Source organism: Paralichthys olivaceus, chromosome 8 (assembly GCF_024713975.1).
Source record: "Paralichthys olivaceus isolate ysfri-2021 chromosome 8, ASM2471397v2, whole genome shotgun sequence".
NCBI lineage: Eukaryota > Metazoa > Chordata > Actinopteri > Pleuronectiformes > Paralichthyidae > Paralichthys > Paralichthys olivaceus.
The window spans coordinates 6,781,625-6,793,339 of record NC_091100.1 but is presented as its reverse complement, the minus strand read 5'-3'; the positions used below and the strand labels follow the sequence as shown (position 1 = coordinate 6,793,339).

The following is an 11,715-nucleotide window of genomic DNA, read 5'->3' as shown; positions in this document are numbered from 1 at the left end:
CTCTCGCTCTCCCAGTCCACTCTTTGGTGAGCCATAAAAACCTTAAATAATTTCCATAGAGTACCAGGGAGGGGTGGAGTTATTTTGAGTGCTCAAGGTTCTGGAAGAAAAAGCCCAGTTTATTCCTTTGCATAGATAATGTTCGGTGACTTGCAGTTGGAACATTTCCAAGACCTGGGTGGACATGAAACTCTGGTGGTTGAATTCTCAGCACTAAAAAACATATATATACACACACAGTATCTATATTTAGGTTTAAGCCTGTAAAGATGACTTCCAGGCAACATTTCTTTCCCCCCTGAAATGAAAGAGCACAATAGGTTGGTCGTCATTTTCCTCAAAACTCACACGTGAGCATTTTCGGATCCTGTGCACGAATCACCAGGACAACACAACGTTAGCTAGTGCCTTCCAAAAAGCATCCAACCATTATATAAATGGTTTGTGTGACACGCGACAAAATAATTTTACCTTAAAGTCCACTTTATTAGCAATTGATAAAACTCTGGTCATGTCATGAGAGATCTTTTTACAGTACATGGGGGGAAATTCTCTGTTTGAAGATGATCTTCCTTTACTCCATAAGAACATAGATCTACACTTAATCTGTGAATATATATATCCATTTAAAAATCTAACTATATAATTTCATATATGCATACATGTATAAATATGAAACTGAAATAAAATGTTATCGTTGTGTACTGGTTATCTCTGATAAACAATAGCAAATAAATACACTGAGCTGCTCTGTGTTGAACACTTCTCCCTAAAACATTAGTTCCAGGTTGAGGAAGAGTTTTTTTTTTATCCATACTCAGAAACTTTAATGTAAAACTGCCCATCTTTGCAAGGTCAGTGTCGAGGAGACGAAAACACCGGTCAGCAATTATCCACTCTGTTGTGTTTTGTCTGCAACTTAGATGTCAGGACATTGTATATTTTTGCTGCTGCTCCGATTCTCACCTCTGATTCTCATTCTTCGCAGCTAAGCCTCATGGGTATCACTGTGTTTAAAGCCATCTGTTTCACTAAACTACTGGTAAAAGAGGATTTGAGGTTGAATTCATTCACGTGGTTAAATTATACTGAGGAACTGTAAAACAATCAAGTCAAATATAAAATTAATTCTCCTTCTGTTTAGCAGCTCTTTTCTTTTCTGCCTGTGTCCTTTTATCCTCCGCCTGTGCACATGCTCTCATCACTTTGAATGGAGCGGGTAATAGAGTTACTACACAGTCTGGGCCAGATAATCTCTGTTTCCTTTTGTATTTTGACACCACACTCTCATATTTGCTGTTTTAGTATCGAGGTCTGCTTGAAGCCACATTATTTTGTCAGCACGGCTCCTTCTGGCAGCACTTTCACACACCGGGCAGCCATTGATGAAGGACCGCGCACAGGAAGCAACTTTTGGCTGCGGTGGAGATGTTTGCCTCCCCATAAAGCATGTAGTTCAGACACAAAGAAATGGAAAATAAATTAACAAACGCTCCGAGAGGCAAAATTGACAGGGAGCTGATTTAGTTTCATCTCGAGAACAGTCCAGTTTCCTGTCTGTGTGATTTACCTCAACACTATATCTATATTCCCACGACGAGGATAATTGAAACATATTTTAAATAAAACCCCACCAGTGTGTTGTTAGTGTCTTTCACAGAGGTCGTGTGTCGTAAATAACACTGTGCAGTCTTGTAATTCCTGAAAAGTTTTGACAAAAATGAAATGAAATTAAAAGTACACCCTCTCTGCTTTGGCAACATTCACAAAGCCCCTGACTCAACAACTCAAAGGTGTCGTATTATTTATTGCGACCCCTTCATTCGCAGCAGCATCTGTAGCACTGACCCAGGATTTCAGTTCAGGGCCGCAGCGTCTCCCTATGGCAGCATGTATCGAGCGACGCCGGGCAGAGGGAACCAAAGGTCGTTGTCTTTCAATAAATCAGTGGAGGCAGTAGCAGGGATGACTGTAAAGGCCGGCGGACATAGTGGAGCTATTACTTATCCCCCCCTGTCGGTGTCCTGGGTCCAGTCACGGAGCTCACGACAACAGAGGTTCTCACAGTCGAGTAGGACGAGCTCAGAAACACATAATATCAAAGCTGCGTGCTCATGTGCAAAACGCATGCTTGTAAAATTGGCTATTACCACCGTGGATAATTGCTGTACTCAGTGTGTGTGTGTCTGTGTGTGTGTGTGCAGGAGTCCTGCCAGTTTGCTGCTGCTCCTCTTGACCTTATAAGGCTGCAGCTAATCTGCAGCCCGTAGTGTCATTATTCCTGTCGTTCGCCTCTCCCAGCAGCTCATACCTTCACATATTCATCAATGATCACCCAACAATGGCGCGGATAATTTGCAATCATAATGCAATTACGAGGCTGCACTGGTGTGATTAGAATTCAATGTTTTGCTGCTGGACGAGCCTGCGAGTGGTTGTTTTTACACATTGGCAGCAGAAAATCCTGCGGAGGATGTTGTTGCACCTTTTGACTGGAGAGGCGGAAACGGAGATCAAGAGACCGAGGAAATTAATGGAGGGGCAGGTCGAGATGAGGGGGTATTAACCTACAAGTAAAGCAGTTGGCGTCCGATATCCCGGCTGCCTGCGAGCCCGCCCACGTCGCGTTTACCGTCCTTCACGGGGATCTGCACCACGAGGCTGTGGAGTCAAGGTCGCTCCGGCTACATCTGAGTGATTCAGGACCAATAAAACCAAACACCTGAGTGCCCGAGCACTGAGGTGAACTGAGAAGATGATTTGTTTTTCACTTGACGAATTTCAAGACCCTTCAAAGCTCACTGCGCTGTACACTACCAACAATATAAGAACCATATCACTCAAAGAGCACAGGATCTATACCTGCAATCCTCTGGTCACTTGTAATTTTGTTCATTTTTTTGCACATCAAAAGCTCTTCAGCTGTTATTGTTAAATATTAATTGTGAAAGAATTTCTGATCATCCTCTCACATTACATCTGTGCAGCACCATCAGGAGAACAGAGCCTGTCTCATTCCACACATTCTCCCTTCAGTCCCATGGCAGCAGCCAAGGTCAGGGTACAGATAAAGGGCAGAGAGGCTGATTGTAATGTGTTCAGGGACACAACGTGAATGAGGTGAGCCTGCTTTAGGTTTTGCTCTCCAATAAGATGTAACATAGAGAGTGAGGACACTTCCAGTCTTTCGTGGACGTGTTGTTGGAACGGGTGATGTGAGGTGGGGAAGGAAGGCGTTGGGGGGGCTTTGTGAGATATCTTCCCGAGTGGGAAGATATCTCACATGTTACTCTGTTCACTTTGACATAATGTTCCACCTCCTGGTCTCCTCGATGCATCAAGACTCTTATTAAACTCTTATGGGTAAGACGTCAGCTGCTGCCTGAGTTCTCATTTCACCAGCTTCCAGAAAACTTCCATCACATTAACGACATGGAACTTTATATTACTGTAGAATTCCATTACTGAAATTCCATTACTGAAATGTCTGTTGTTACCAGAACCCAACTGATGTGGATTTTTTGGAGGTCAAAAAATGTATCGGACAATATACATTTAAAAACAAAGTGTAAATAAGATGTTTTTATCCAACTCTTATAACAAAGAGATATAATCCATGCTTCAGTTTTACATCTCAGCCAAGTTTACAATAAATTACATCAAATAATATTAATATGTATAATACAACCAAACATATAAAGCTTCAATGAAAGAAATAAACATTTTTATTTAAAATATAAACCTCAATTCTCATCTTTCTGCACTGTTTATTGTTTCATCGCATATTCTAAACTAAAGGTTTTCTAATTGGTGCATAGCAATCATGAACACTGATACGATTTGTCTGTGAAAGGTTCATATTGGCTGGTTTCTAATTGGCTAACAGATAAATCAGTGTGTTGAAAAGATCAGTCAGCTGATCGATTTTGTTGATTGACAGAAAACAGACAGGACTGGCTCTAGGTTCGGGGTCGATGAATGGGATGGTGCAGAATGAATTTGAGACGATGAGAGATACGAACCTGAGCATCTAAAACCTGGCAAAACACTCTACATAAAATATTTTACATTGATTGAAGTGCCAGTTTAAGTTTGTGAAAACTTATTTGACTAATACCATTTTTGGATTCCGATACTTAAATCTAAATATCTTAAAATAACAACACTTGTTAATCATCAGTGGAATAAATTGTTGGTTACCAGATGAGTCAGTAAGGCCAAAAACAATAAATTACACTTTCAGCTATGTATTTTATATTCATAATGACTATACAAGTCAGTAAATCTCATATCAGTAAACTATGACTCAGCATATCTTATCGTCACGTAAACTCAAGTTGAGTATGAGCTGCTGCAGGCGTCTGGATTTAAAACTCTGTCACTAATAAAGATTTTCATCTGCAGATTCTCTAACTCGTTTGGAAACTTTTAACATCCATTCATCACCCGGCAGAGTTCTACTCTGACAGTTTGAACAGCAGCGCTCACACAAAAAAAATACAATAAAAATGTTTTCAGTGTCTTCAGTGGCAGCTTTTTGTTTTACGATATCACCTCCTAAAAATAGATGCTGTCACTGCATCCACATCCATCAATACAATAACAACTCCACAGTACAGTACATCACAAAAATACTTTTCCAGATTCAAAACACATCGTGAGGAAACTATCTTGGTCTCAGTTTCTATAAACATCTATAAAAAGATATTTACGACCAGTCTGATCATAAACGTTTCCAAATTGAGGTCAGCGTGTTCCGACATTTATTTATTTGGGTGTGCCGTCTTTGGAGCGAACACCTGTTAACTCGCCCTGAATGTCAAGAGTCTGTCTCTGTTCCTTGTTACTGCTTTATGGTTCTTTTACAACGACAGACTAAAATAAAATATATTGGATGAGAACGCACACATTTTTCTTATTAATGCAAAAGAGTGTTCCTCCTTTGTCACACGTTGTTTTATCTGGAAGTTATGGCCGAGACGGGCAAAGCAGATATGACGCAGTTAAAAACCGACCGATTCTCTTGAATAAACTGGATTTGGATTTTTTCTGGTTTTTAACATTGTTGAAAAACAAATTATATAATGTAGGTCTATTCATAAGTTATATATTTTAATGACTCTCTTTAAGTGATATGTTAAGAAAAGTAGAGTCCAGGTATATGATGCACAACATGAACAGTTAAAGTCTCTCATCTCTTTCTGTTGAACTCATATAAGAGCCTGATTTTTATTGAATGAATCTGTGAATTATGACAAAACACAGCAGGAGGAATCACTTTAAGAACATAATGATTAGAAATAATATAGTGTGAGTCCAAGATATGTGGTGGGCACGTCTACAAACACCAAGATAAATCAATCAGTTATGACTCACACAATGTTGGCAGGTGTAAGGATGGAAGAGCAAATATATATCCAGGATATATACAGGCACAGTTTCCATTAGCAACAGGATACTGTCATTAACGCTAACTCATTGTCCCTGGTAGCTGGAGAAGAATCTCATTAATTTGATTATTACATTATAATATTGGAGAAAGTTATACTGAACTATGATCCTGTGTATGTAGCAAACTACGGGTTAATTAAGTGCCGTTTTGAAATTAAGATTCAGCGAGCGGTGAAAACAAATTAAAAACAGGGACAGAGTGACTTCTGCTGCGTTCTATGACAAACTCGGATCGCCCATTTTCCTCTGCAGCTATTGGGTGAATCTTTTCTACCCCTGTAAGCTTCCCCAGGGGAGGCCGGATTGAAGTGAGAGGCAGGCGCGCTTTACCTCTGCTGTCAGAGGCTGTTTCAAGATGCAGGCATCGTGCTGTGCGTATCGTTCTCCACACACACACAAGACACTGCCGCCTCACCTTGACTTTTAAAGGGGACACGTCAGCAGCAGCAGTGACAGCAGACGGTCCGCAGGCCTCTGCTGCAGCAAGGAGGCAGATCAATGATGAGGCTAATGGTGCCGTGCATTCACTGACTCTTTAAATGGGTGCAAGAGGGAGGCAGTTATAGAGGATAATAAAGGTATAACACAACTCCTGGTGCAAGACGGTCAAAATTATAATATTAAGTATTTGAGGATATATTTTGTGATTTAGTTGGAAAGTATAGAATCATATTTTACTGCGTGCAAACAGGTTCCTTCACTGTTTTCACATGACAGTGCACAAAGCCAGGTCCATACAAAAGTTGTTGCCAGGAAATAAATTGGCTGACCTGCACAGAGCCCTGAACTCGACCCCATCAAATTTTTTGGGTGATGAACCAGAATCAGGTCTTATCTTCCAACATCAGCGCCTGACCTCTGTAATGCTCCTGTGGTCGACTGCGAGTGAATCCCTGCAGACTGCAGGTTCCAAAGTCTGGTGGGAATCTGCCCCTTAAGAGTAGCTTACTGTTACAGCAGCAGCGTGTGACCATGTGAGTTGTTATGAGAAGTAAAGGAGCAAGTAAGGTGACGTTGTTGTTGAAGTCTGTGTATGGAGGAGATGGAGGTGGATACATGCATCTACAAAATATCAGACTTCAGAGTGGGAGACAACTGCTCAGTTCTGTTCTTAAACCAATCGTGACTGTTGTTTCTTTGTTTTAAATATAGAAACTGGCAATTTTAGCTTGTTTTAGCAAATCAAGTGTGAAAGGGGGGAGAGATCGCAGAGGAGATCAATGATGAAGGTTTGGGTCAGAACCACGTTTCAATGAAACGTCTCTTACCATGTTTAAGAAAAGGGAAAAAACATTTCTGATCCGCCAGTTATCCGGATCGACAAATATTTAATGGGTTCTTTTCTGGGTGAGGCCCCACCGCTCCACATGATTTCACAGAATGGTTTTCAGTTGTTTTTGAATGATTTTGCTGAAAGACAAACAAACCTAAGACCCTATGACCCTCACATAAACTTAGCCACTTATTTATTATTGTTACCATGACAACAAGGGTCCAGTAGGGATAGAGATGCTGTAGAGACGCTCGACCAGTTCTATCATAACCTTCTAATGGGTCATTTTATTTGTCTTACAAATAATAATTCAGAATATATTGTATATCCTCTTGAGACATGAGTCGGCACATTTATTTGATTTGTTATTAACATAAAATATTCATTATAGCAGCTTTAAGGAAAATAGATGATGAGTTCAGACAGACTGTAATAATATTTTCAGAGGAAAACAAGACCAGGCGTCTGCTCTTTTAATGAAATGAGTCTCATACTGATGACTTGATATCACTCCATGCAAGCAGCTCTACAATGAGGAGGTGAGGACTGACACTTGTATTTATATAGTTGCAGCCACACACACACACACACACACACACACACACACACGTATTCATAGACAGACAGGTGAGATCAAAGCCTGAGTAGCTGGTGGTTTCCCTCCTCCAGAGACAGACAGATGGCATGTCATTAATTAAGCAGAAACCACAGTGGACTCAGCCCACCTGAGATTAACTGTCTCCCTGCCGCCCTTAAATATAGACTTCTATGAGGAAGCTCTCAGGATCACACACACACACACACACACACAGTATTTTGGGCATTAAAGATATTAACCGTCTTATCCAGTTGCAAATCACATTACTCACTTTTCACATTTCTCGCAGCGTAACTGAAAATACTGCAAAAATAATGTAAATAGAATTGAATAAAGTGATAACTGAATGGATTAAATGAGCTTGTACCATGCCTCAGTTTAAGTGTGAAATATTGAATATACCTGAATGCAGTCCAGGCCCCAAAGTAATGATTATTTTGGTCTCCAGAGGAACATTTTAATATCCATTTTTGAAATGATGTGCACTAAAAAGTTTATAGTCATCCACTGCACTGCTTGATCATCTGCTGCAGCCAATGAATTGATGTGGTGAATTGTTCCATCGTGTTTGGTGAATTCATTCCCAATTGCTTGTGGGAGTAATATATATCCATACATCTGGTAATATACCAAAAAAGACAAGCTTTTTAGCTGAGTATTTATAAACACACTGTGTAAGTTTAAAACTGAGCTGGCGCCTCAGTTCACTTGACGATTTATCTTTTGTTGTCATAAAGGACAGATTCAAATTCCATGAGGCAACTCCACAAGACTATTTGTATTTTACTTAAGAATTTTAAGTGACATGACAATGTAACATACAGCAAATCAATGGTAACTACGTTAAGGTGATTGATGTGTTTTTACTGTTGCTGCAGCAGTTTGATATCCAAGCTAATGAAACAGTCATATCTTTTTTTTTATGTAAGAAAATCAATCATCAATATCCAGTGAAACTTGTCAGCTACAGTACAGAGTACTTCTGAAACACTGGATTTTAGCTCCTGTCTCTTACACCAGGGGAGTACATAATATAGATGTACATGAACATTCACAAAAAACCTATATAACAAACTAGACGAAAGAAAAACGTAGAAAGCATCATGTGTCTCCTTTAAAAACGATACCAGATAATTGGCCAATTATAAACAAGTTGATGAGACCAAACTGGAACAAAGCATCAACAAACATATCAGCTACATAGATGTAGCATGTACTAACTAACTAAAAATACCTTTCTCTAATAGACCCACTAAACATGAGTGAACTTCACTGTGTTAATTGAGTTATTTCATAAAAACTCCCAGTAGCCTCATTATTTCTTGTCTCATCTCCTCCATTCTCAAAAAAACATTGTGTCGTTATTATTATTATTTTCACCGTCCAATTTCTCTCTGTGCTTTACATAAAACAATATTTCTATCATGCATAAAGTAAAAAGTTGATTCAATACATAAAAATATTATGGGCGTCATGGTGCCGTTCACAGCGTCTGGCTTCAATACCTGTCGGCTGAGTATTTCATGTTCTGTTTGGAGTTCGCATGTTCTCCTAACGTCTGCGTGGGTTTTCTCCAGGTGCTCTGGTTTCCTCCCACGAACCAAAGACATGCAGCTTAGGTTAATTAAAGACTCTAAATTACCCGTAGGTGTAAATGTGAGTGTGAATGGTTGTTTGTCTCCTGCGATATGTTGGTGACCTTTCCAGTACCAGCTGGGATTGACTCCAGCCCCTCTACGACCCTCAGAGGACAAGCAGTGTTGATAGAAACTTTTTTGTTGTGTAAAGATATATTGTTGAAGTAATTATTCTTATATCTGGGTTATATTTGTCCAGTCACTGCTATATTTAGCATCCTGTGACGGGCACCGCTGGCTTGTGTCTTGGCAGCGCATGCTACAATCTATCAGCTGCCCTGCTGGAGGGGAGCACTGCAGTGAGCCCCCCCATCTGCCCGTGATCTCCCGCTGTAGATTCCCCACAGACCGAGCCAGTCAACGCCCCCTCGGTTACCTGCAGCCTGTCTCCTCGCGTCAGCTCAGAGCTCTGCAGCCCAGCTTGAAGGCTGGATTCCCAAAAAGAGGACGGTGGTGTGTGTGTGGGTGTGTGGGTGTGTGTGTGTGTGTGTGTGTGTGTGTGTGTGTGTGGGGAGCTCCTCTCAGGCAGTAAACAATTCAGGTGCTGCCGAGTCTGGAGGATGATGGGGTTGATGAAAAGACATGACTGAGCTGTTTTTTTGCACAAATTACACATAAGGATGATTTATATGACGTGAATGAACTCATCAAACTGGGCAATAATGTCAAGCAATGAAGTGTGGTCATTTAGATTTTTATAGTAATTAAATTAGCATTGTCGCCTCAGAGAAAGAGAGCTTTTGGTTTGAATCCTTGTTTGGCCGGGGTCTTTCTCTGTGGATGTTCCCCCCCGTGTCTGTGTTGGTTCCTCTGGGTTCTCTGGGTTTCTCCCACAGTCCAAAGACTCTAAATTCTCAACCAGCGTGAATGTGAGTGTAAATATGTGGCTTCTTTTTGGTCGTTTGTCTTTAAGGAGGGTCAGGGACAGATGATGTCCATCTCGTTAAGCCCTATGAGACATAATGAAAATTGTTAATATATATTATTATATATTATAAAAGGTAGCGTGGCCGAGTGGTCTAAGGCGCTGGATTAAGGCTCCAGTCTCTTCGGAGGCGTGGGTTCAAATCCCACCGCTGCCAGGGTTTTATCATAAAGAGATCAAAGATAAGACCAAAGGCTCTCTGCTTTAAATATGTCCATTAAGTCCAAAAACCTGTCAACAGTAAACATTGTAAGCATCTTAGACAGACTGGATTGATGCTTCTGTCTATCTGGAGGATACGTCCACTTCTCACTCAGAAGGCGGCACAAGTTCCAGTCCAGGCTCTGGTCATCTCACACCTAAACTACTGCAACTCCCTCCTGGCTGGTTCACCCCGACCTCTGCAGCTCATCCAGAATGCAGCAGCTCGACTGGTCTTCAATCTTCCTAAGTTCAGTCACGCTCCCTTCACTGGTTATGGATCGGGCCCAGTCTACATCCAGGACGTGGTTAAAACTTACACCCCAGCCCCTCCACTCTGCTCTGCTTCGGCCAGTCGGCTTGCTGCTCCCTCACTGCGAGATAACCACTCAACAAAATCACGAGTGTTTGCTGACCTGGCTCCAGAATGGTGAGATGAACTCCCCATTGACATCACATGATTCTTGCTGTTCTGGGTTTGTGCCCTCAGGATGCACTTATTGTTAGTGGCTTTAGATAAAAGCATCAGCTGAATGATATGTAATGTAATTTGCTCTGAAATCCATGTTTGGATCACTTAAAGGGACAATATGTGCATTTTTGCATCATCTGTTTACTTATCAATCAAGAAAAAAGTTTGCATCGCCCTTAAAGCTGTCTCCAGCTGTGGAGAGCAACACCAACAGTTCTTTGCATCTATTTCTATTACTTCTTTGCTTTACTTAAATTGGTGTGTCACTGTTGCATCCAGTCTGCCCTAAAGAGTAACAATACTCAGATGGCGCATACATGTGACCATCACCACAATCCAGACCCGCCAAAAAAACTACATTTGCTGTCTTACATCAAGCCCCTTGAATGAAACTCTTCAAAAACACTGGCGACTCCTCGGATGAAGCAATGAGGGATATAAAGACAGAGGAGCGAACCAGGAACAAATTGTCTTTAAATGAACAGTAATTAGTTCGGCTGAACTGGGCTCCCTGTGGCCGTGACAGGTCCAGCCACACACCCATCGATTCTGCCAGAAGATGTGGCGACAGCTCCCACAGGCTGGTGGCTCTAGAACGCTGCTGTTCCCGTCATTGTCATCACATGACAAGTGTTCCCTCGGTCCCAGTTCAATTAGAAGCCACCGTGGACCAGAACCGTGAGCGCTGTCTCAGAACCTGTGGCTGGAGAAGGTGCAGGAGAAAGTATTGTAGTGGAGAACATGTAAAGTGTATAATAATCTGTTTTTAGAGGGAGCGCCCACTGAGACAAAGCAGCAATAAGGATCCTACAGGAAGAACAAATCCCTCTTTAATAAACACATGCATGCATATTTAATCTTTAATGAAGAATTCTCAAATTACTTGCTGTGTCCAAACAACTCTAAAACATCCTGAATTTATTAACACATAAGACAAAGAAATCCTCTTGTTTTAGAAGCAGGAACCAGAAACAGTTGTTGATTATTGTTATTTCTTTCATTTCAGCTCAGCTCAGGTCAGAGCGCCAAAACTCGTCTCACTTTTATGCCCTGTGATTCATTTCTCAGAATGAACTATGTAATTTGGCATCAATTGCAAGGAAAAGAGAGATCGTTTTCTAGTTTTACCACTATTTGAGTTTCGGACAATTTCTTAGA

At 41.1% G+C, this 11,715-nt stretch overlaps 1 long non-coding RNA gene and 1 other non-coding gene across 2 annotated transcripts; both read left to right on the top strand.

Annotated features, from left to right (window-relative positions):
- Window positions 1-9,959: 9,959 nt before the first annotated feature.
- On the top strand, window positions 9,960-10,041 carry trnal-aag (transfer RNA leucine (anticodon AAG)). The gene has a single exon. It is a non-coding gene; the product is annotated as a tRNA-Leu (tRNA).
- Window positions 10,042-10,090: 49 nt separating this feature from the next.
- On the top strand, window positions 10,091-11,414 carry LOC138411197 (uncharacterized). The gene is made up of 2 exons (XR_011243853.1): window positions 10,091-10,515; window positions 10,837-11,414. It is a non-coding gene; the product is annotated as an uncharacterized lncRNA (long non-coding RNA).
- Window positions 11,415-11,715: the final 301 nt, after the last annotated feature.